Raw genomic sequence first — 8600 nt, 5'->3', positions numbered from 1 at the left:
GATATTGTGAGCAATAGGTTGGAAGCACCACCCTTGTGGTTGGCTGCACACACACACACACCCCTGGATCCTTTACTCTATCCTTGAACCACGGGGATGTTCTGAACTGAACTTGAAATAGATTGGGGGGGAAAAAGGAGCGGGATCCGAACCGTCCAACTACCCCTTTGCCCACTGAAGACTGAACTGCTGGAGGAGGGGCTGCTTCGCATGCCTAGAACGGCGGCGGAAGCAGCTGTTTCCCCATTGGCTGCCCCTAACCGCTTATGTCGGCTCCTCAACATCTGAATGGGGGCGGGGGCGCGGGAGAAGCCACTGCAGATTGTGTCCTGGGCGGCGGGAGCCGCTGAAAGCTGCAGCAGGCATTCAGGCAGGTAAGCAAGGGTGGGATGGCTGCCGCGGGCCTCACATTTGCTTGTAAGGGGGAGGGCCATTCATTCGTGCTCTCGAGAGTTAGCACCGCTCACCGTGCAAGCCGAGCGCTGCGTGGTAGGGGGCGCTGAGTTTGTAAAGTGCAGAGCTCCAGTGCGCTGACGCTTCTGCAGTTCAGCACTAGGGGGCGCCGCGGCACCCAGATGGCGGGGATTTCTGCTTGGGGCAAGGTTACGAGTCCACGAAGCGGCTTCGTTACCCAGAGCGGCGCTGCCTGCTGCCGGGCGGGTTGGTTGACTGGACCCCTGTTCCGCATCATGGAGTCCCGTGCTGCTGTCATTAGCCCGACGTCTTAATTACTGGATTGTATTTAACTACTGGGCTACTGGGAGCCTCGGGACAGCCCCGTGTCTCGGTGGGGTTTCGCTTCCCTGTGGAGGTCTTGCTGTCCGGCCCCTTTCTAACGCGATTCTTCCTCCTCCCCGCGGCCAACGGAAGAAGACTTAGACTTTTCCTTCTGTTGCAGCTTTCCCAGGTGGGGCTGTCCGGATGTTGGGGTGCAACTACCGTACCACCATCCCCAGGCACAAACAGCACTGACAGAGGGAAGCTCCTGTAGGAGCAGTTGGCATAGGAAGAAAACGAATGGGAAAGAGGAAGAACGTAGGAGCGAGCGAGCTTCTGCCTGAGGAGTCAGGCCGTGCGCAGAACTGCAGGGCCTAGAGATGCATTCACGGCCTTGATGCCATCATGACGACCCTCCAAAAGACAGTATTTTGAACGACTGGATGCTTGATTTCAAAACATATTCCCAGCCAGGGAATCATGCAACTGCATGATGGGTGGTTAAGTAGCCTGTTTAAGTTCCTCCTCATATTTGAACACTCTAAAGATAGGGCAGTGTCTCTCTCTCTCTCCCTCCCTCCCTCCTTCCCTCTCTCTCTCTGATTTTCCACTGAGGGCTTGCTATCAATAAGTTTTCCTCCCTCCCATTCTGTCATGAAAACCTCTTTTTTAATTAAAAGACTCGTGGATAAAGAAGGCGGCAGAGTTTACAGTGGTAGAAATATTAATCAAAATTAAGCCTCCCCCCCCCCCCACTGGGAGCTAACTCTGTGTTTAACTTTCCCATACAAATTAATATGGCATGTATGTTTATATTATAAACCAATGGGACATACATGACTGATTCCTGGCTGGGTCACACACTAAATGTGGCTTTTTAAAAGCTCAACCTTATTACTTGGCAAGCGGTCAGTTCCTTCTTTTAAAACAAAAGTACATGTTCAGATGAATAATGTATATGAATATGCAGTAAAAGTCTCCTTTTATGTCTTCCCCATTACCCGGTTTGGCAATGTAAGGCAAACCTCACTCTCCAAGAGGTGACAGAAAAGGTGTCTTAGTCACAGCACAACTGGTTTGTGATGAGCACTGAGCTGTGCACTGAAGTGTTATGAGTGAGCTTACCTAAAGTGGCACTTCCGTTGTATGGAAATGGCATTCTCCAGACTCACAATGCACAGAAGTTGGCTGAGAAAATAGGCAGTTTAATTTCTATTTCCTCTTCTGCTAACATTCCAATTAGCCACAAGGCTAATTCCCCTCCTAAGTGCGTTGTGCCTGTCCCTGAAAGCAAGATAGATCATGGAAAATGATGATGTCTCCAATGGTTTGCCTCTTCTTTGCAGAATTTTCTGTCTGATCAGAGAGAGATCTTAAAATTATCTACCAGGGAAGAGCCATGGAACTGAACTCAAAGGTATTTCAGGAAAGATGTGATACTTGGGAGGCCTAAAATTATGTTTCAGGATAAATCTTCCCATCACAGCCACTGCTCCTGTATTGCCAACACTGTAGATATTCATCAGGTCTCACTGATGCCACAAGCTATATCTAAAAAGATAGATCCCCAGTTGTCTTTTCCAAAGATGGGTTATTGTCATTAGCTGTGTAACATGCTCCTACTCAGTGTAATCTACTAGGGAGCTACTGTCTTGTTCAAAAACCATTATAATTGGATCAATTCCATGTTTCAGTGCATTTGGGAAGCAGTTGAACTCAGCGAAAGAGTAAATGTGATTAACATGCCAAAGTTCCTAGGTTAAATCTCAAGTGTCACTAGTAAAATATGATCTCACACATGAGGGTTGGCATAGATCACTTCCTTGGGCTTTAAAAGTCCATTGCCAACCAAGGTAAAATATGACCTCCCACATTTTTAGGTTAATGGACATATTTGGAATACAGATAGTGTTCTAGGTATTTCTATCTAACACTGCAGCTGACCCAACAGTCGGCTTAAGCTTTTAAGCTCCAAAGCATAAAAACTAAATTGTTTTCTGTTCCCAATGCGCATTTAATAAAAGGGAAATGTTGAGCTTGGCCAAGTAACTTGGCCAAAGAAATTGAGTACAAGGCATAGGTGGCCAAATCACATAGATGGTTCACAGAAAGCAAACTGGTGATTTTAAGAAAAACTACACACCCATAAAACAAACCAGCAGATATGAAAACTTAACAAGCAAACCAATTAAACAGATACAAACAGAGCACAAATACACATTCCATCAAAGGTAACACAAGCAAGTCACTTCCTTGCTTTCCATCTCCTTTCCCAGAATGCTGTTTGCTGTCCCCATTTTTTTTTCTGAGCATGCTTCCAAATGTCATAGTAGGCAACAGCCATATCTAAAATGCAGCCATCTCCAAAATTACGGTCATCCAGAGGTGTTTTTGGAAATAGAGAAGGTGCTCTGCATCGCAGCATACTAACCTTACAGCTTTAGAGAAAAAATAATTTAAAAATAATGAGGACATGGAGCCTCTCCCATGTTGGAGCTAGATGAGCTAAAACTTCATGCATCAAACAGAAATAAGATTAATTTATTGGTGCTGTCTTTGAAAACTAGGACTATAGTTGGATGGCCTAGGAAGCTTGCATTGCTAAATTTTAATCAGCTAAGTATAGGAGCAAGGACACTGACAAGGACTAATGGAGTGTTGAGTTCCACTTGTTGGACTTTCTGTCAAGTCATCTACAGTTCTTCAGCCTTCAGTTCCTATCTACTAGATGATACAATTGTTTCCATGCAGAGGCTGCCTCAGATACCTCCAAAATGTGAACCATTAGTCATATCCCAATTTTCTTTATGTAATGATCAGGGTTCCTGGGACTCAGGACACAGTTTGGACATGGTGTCCACCAGTTAAATATTGTGCAAGCTGAGAGATGTGCTCCAGTGTTCTCTGTAATGCTACATGTGTTTGTGCAAGTCACCTTAGAGATTACATGTACCTAACTGCTGCTGTCATTCACACTGAGCTGAAAGGCTGCTTGTCAGGAGCCACATTACAGCAGGTCACCTTATATGGCAATTCAAGAGAGACCATGCTAACCCAAGCTTTCGTGAGAAATTCCAGTGCAGTAAAGCCAACGCTGCTAATCCTATTCACTTGTATTGTGTGTGGCTTAGGAGATGGCTCCATGTGGCAGGATTTTATGTTACTATGGTATTCATCTGAACCCTGGAATTATGTGGGCATGGTGTGAATCTCTCACTTTCTAGGCCATTAACTAAAAATAGGGTAGACCCACAAAGATAGCCTTTCCTAATATGATTCCTATGCAGTGGTGCAGAGTCAGGCTGTATAGAAGTGGCTTCAGCAGAGGGACACCAGTGATGACGTCCTCAACCTTTTCAGAAGTGGCTGTACTGAATCAGGCATTATGCAGATTTCAGCGCAGGAAGATGACATTATTAACAGTACATTTCCCCCCTGGGATGTGCTCCAGGAGCAGTCCAGCTCCCCTCAGAAGCCGGGAGTGAAAGCTCAGTCCAAATCCACAGAGGAGATCCAGCCTGCCAAGAAGGTAACTGTACCAGTCAGTCCCCTTGGGCCAAGAGCCCGCCATGCCTGGTGAGATTCACAGGTGGCCCTTTGGCTGTCTGAAAGCAGGCATGTTTCACTGGGGGAACCTATTAAGCCAAGAGAGAAGCAGAATTTCAGGTGAGGTTGGCTGGGTCCAAGGGATGTGCAGAGTCCACAGATTCAGTTGGCAAGGATGACACCCGTTAACAAGCCCAGCAACTGGGTTAACTGAGCCTGCTGGATTGGTGGTCTTGCACACTATACTCAAGCTGTGCCATTCTCCTCCCCATCAGTGACAACAGCCCTGATCCTGAACTCAGTATCTCTTGACCCTGTGCAACTAGGACCTATTTGTCAGGACAGTGGGGCAGTCAGCCCCCTTTGGGCTACCCATTTGCTTTTGGGCCAGGGGGGAGATGCCTGTGGCCACTGGTGTCAGAGGCCAAAGTGAGGAATTACATGGTAAGTCTCTGTCCCTTGAGGCCCTGAACCTCTCTTCTTTGGGGAGGGGGAAGCTCAAAGAATGGAAAGGATCCAAAGCTTTGCATTTAACACAGCCATACCTAAGCCTTTTGTGCCAGTGGGCTCATTTGGAAATTTTAAAGCCATTTTCACAAAGTGGCTGCCATGGAAAGAATTTTCCCAGTCATATAATGGCTTCCATGGTGGGCCTGGCCAGTAAAAAAAATGTCCATTTAGCAAAAAGCTAGCCATCAAACCTTCTAGCTACCCAGAGTGCTTTCTATAACCCCAGCTTACCATTGCCTTCTTTTCGCACAGGTAGAAATGCACTTTCAAACCTTAGAATGAGCTGCAACTGCTCACCATTTCCATTGAGCCAAAAGGCCTGTGGGGTTTACACAGGGTCAAGAGACACACTTAGAAATAAAGATGGTGCTTGAAAATTATGCTTTGCTTTGCAGCATGCTTGCTTCCTTTTGATTCCATTTTCAGTTAAAAATCGTTTGAAAAATTAAGTCAGGTGGGATAGATAGCTGCTGCTATGGGAGAGGCCTATGAGCACATTGATGTCCGCAAGCATCTGGTTGCCCACTCAGATTCAGAACAGTTTGGGATCCATGCCTGCAAGGGTTTCCGGTTAAAAAGAATCAGTAGCAGCTGATGAATCTGTATATGCTTGGTTGCTTATTTATTTATTTGACAGATGCTGCTTTCCATACAATCACATCTCAGATTGGTTTACAAAATATGGCCGTGTCACATACTGCAATTGAAAGCAATTGGGCATTCAGAAATGCAGTCCAGAACATATTTTCAAAACAAAACTGTACAATAGAAGCTTCTCCAACTTGATGCCCTCAATAACATCCGGAACATGGCCCAAACCTTTGAGAGTTGCAATCCCAGCACTTTTGGAGAATGCCAGGCTGGGGCTGGCTGGCACAGGAAGATGCTATCCCCATTATCCTGTATAGTTTGATGGGAAAGTTTTGCACTTATTCACATAGTGTCAATCAAGGCTGCTTTATCCACTCAGTTTTGATTCTCTTTACAGGCCATCCACACTCCCCAGAAGTCATTGCCCAATGAGACGGATAGAGATGAGTCCAGGGTATGTTTGTCATCAAGTCATTAGAATCTGCTCATCTCCAGCCTGATACAGGTTCATGTGCCAAGGTTGACTTCTTTGCCTTTTGTAGAAGTCTCAAGCATCTATTTTTAATTTGGCATGTGATTCTGACAAAAATGGAGGCACACAAGAGCCACATCTTGGCTCTGAAGAAGAATTTTTCAGCATCTAGATGAGCAACTTATGAGCATTTGGGATAGTCCTTAAGAAGGCAGCTTAAGGATTCAAAAACCATCGGAGAATGAATATGGGAGGAGGAATTTAATAAGTCGTAGGAGAGTGATGTTTCAGGTTTCCATGCTAGCAGACATTTGTGAAACCCACAAATGGGTTTATTATAGTTATGTATTATCCTGCTTTTCAGGATAACAAAAAGCAGTATAAACAATTATAAGTGATAAATTATGTATTAAATAAAAATACATATTAAAAATAAATAAACAAGCACACTTCTAGGATCCTTTCCATAGGAAAGTGACTATAATGGTCTTCTGAGGAGGATGAAAGAATCCACCTGAGCAAGCTTCTGAAATAGCCTTGGGAGACCTGCCTCCTTCCCTCTTGCTTCAGAGATCCTTCCCAGACAACAGTGGGTGGTAATTCCCGGCATGGGGTGGGGTGGAACGTTCCACCTAAGCAAGCTTCTAGGTGGTCTTTGCTCTCCTCCCTGTGATATACAGATGCTCATATCAAGAAAAAATGTCTGACGTGATCATCATTGAAAATACTTTAGCAAGTGCACATTTACTGTCACGTAAGTTTTTATGCAAAATATTCACTTTGTCGGGTGATTGAGAGGCTGATGGTGGAGATTTCTGAATTGCTTTTCCTGCCTCTAAATCTGTCCCATTTTGCTGTGCTCCTCAGGACTCCTGTTCTGTCCCACCATCCGATGCCTCTCAGCAGGAGCAGATCTGAGGAGCAGGAACTGCTTGTGTGGCCTATAACAAAATGTGGAGTTGTGCTGCTCCTTGGCTTTGTGTTATTGCTCAAACTTCATGTCCTCATGGCTATCAGCATGGTTCCATCTGTCCAGCTGTCAGTGTTTAACTGTTTGTCCTGTCAGTGGAATGAGATCTGGGTAAATAAAGTTTGTTTGAACATCTTTTATTCTTAGTTGTTGTAGGTATGCAGGTGCTGCTTGTATGATGACAGCTCCTTGAAATAAAGAGCAGAAATAGGAACTAAATTTGTTCAAGGACCTTGCCTTTCATATATAATATGCTGATGGATATCACAAGTGTCTCTGCAAAGAAGGCTGTGGGATTATCAAATAGTGATTACATGTGTATCTGGGGTGTGTTTGGAGAGAAGGATCCTTAAATTCCTCATAGTTAATGAGTAATGACTCATGACTTATTAATTGCAAGTTAGTTTTCCACTGAGAGAGACTCAAAACCTGGAGACTGCATGGACAGATACCCGCCATCTTGGCATCCACCTTTTCTTCCAAGGACATCTCTACAATCTCTTTGACCCGTCCATCCACCTTATCTATTGTCTTTTCCTTCTACTTGTCTCAGCCTTACCAAGTATAGTTGCTTTTCTTCTCTCCCCCTTGCTCTCATTGCAAGCCCAAAGTATGTGAGTTTCTGCCCAGTAATCATCACATCAAGGGAGCAGTCAATCTTTATTTCATCTAGGACCCATTGATTGGTTCTTCTTAGTATTCTTACTAACATCTCCAAATCCATAATTTGGAGGCATCTGTCTTCTTTCTCTTGGGCTATATCCACAGAGCTGCTTTGTTGTGTTCCTCTCCCATCCTGAGCCAGAAGAAAATGATGTTGCCCTACCTTTTGCTGGGTCCACAATGCACCCTTAGTGCTCTGATGCTCTCCACACATCTTTAACATGCAGCCTTCTAAGGGCCCCAATCGGTGTCTCCCTCATCTGAAGTCCCAACCCCGCCCAACATAATCCAGCACATGAAAAGATGGATTATAGGCATATAACATACTCTGGCTATTCCATGCACTGCATTTTGTTCTCTTTCCTGTTATATTGTCAACCCATTGAACTTTTTAAAAAAAATCTTTGAAAGTATGAGTTAGCCATTCAGTCTATTGATCATTAGATGGCAGCAAAGATGCCATCATCTTTGGCTGCCATCAAGTGGTTCTCTGGATTTGTGCAGTTGCTCAGTGTGGGCTACTGAAGAACTGGAATTTGAAAAAAGGAGGCTAGCTGTGAGGATCAGCATGGGGGCTATAAACTTCCCTAGGAGCATGACCCAAGGAAAGGAAGTGTGGAGGCAGGGCTCTTGGAAGCCGCAGCAGGGGAAAGAATTCTGTGCTGGGCAGGCTGCAGAAGCTACCCTTCCAATTACATGCCTGGAGCCAACACCAGGCTATTCAGTTTCAGGGTCTTGTACTCTCTGGGTGGGCCAACCCATTTAAAAAAGGCAAAAAAGTGGCTTCTGTGGAAGCCAGACTGCTGGTCTTTCTCCCAGCCAAGGAGATTGAAGCCACAAGTTTACTGAGAAATAGCATCATTTCATGCACATCAACATGGCCAGCATTGCCCACCCAGTGTCTGGAGGTGGGATCAGAAGGAAAATACCACTTCCAGGGTGGAATTCCTAAAGACATCCTTGGGCTACCTCCCCTGCAGGTAGGCGATGAGTACAGACAGTGGCTTTTGGACATGATTAGTGGGCAAGAAGGCTGTGTGGATTTACCCTTTCTCAGAGTTCAGCTTTCACACTTTAACTATCCTGATCTTCTGTTACTCTCATTGTATTGAAATATCCTTACACTTCTTG

At 45.0% G+C, this 8600-nt stretch overlaps 1 long non-coding RNA gene across 7 annotated transcripts; it reads left to right on the top strand.

Annotated features, from left to right (window-relative positions):
• The first annotated feature begins 238 nt into the window (after positions 1-238).
• Positions 239-7005, top strand: LOC112540257 (uncharacterized). Of its 7 annotated transcripts, XR_003084324.2 has the most exons (7): positions 239-374; positions 899-1217; positions 2064-2134; positions 4169-4246; positions 5762-5818; positions 6517-6590; positions 6704-7005. It is a non-coding gene; the product is annotated as an uncharacterized LOC112540257 (long non-coding RNA). The 7 variants fall into 7 exon arrangements; XR_015794822.1 differs by lacking the exon at positions 4169-4246; XR_015794819.1 differs by having other exon boundaries at positions 899-2134.
• Positions 7006-8600: the final 1595 nt, after the last annotated feature.

This window comes from Python bivittatus, unplaced genomic scaffold (genome assembly GCF_059951505.1).
Source record: "Python bivittatus isolate LINGU-HERP-01145 unplaced genomic scaffold, Pbiv_v1 ctg000080_np1212, whole genome shotgun sequence".
Lineage (NCBI taxonomy): Eukaryota > Metazoa > Chordata > Lepidosauria > Squamata > Pythonidae > Python > Python bivittatus.
Note: the sequence above shows the minus strand (reverse complement) of the source record. Positions and strands in the feature narration are given on the sequence as shown.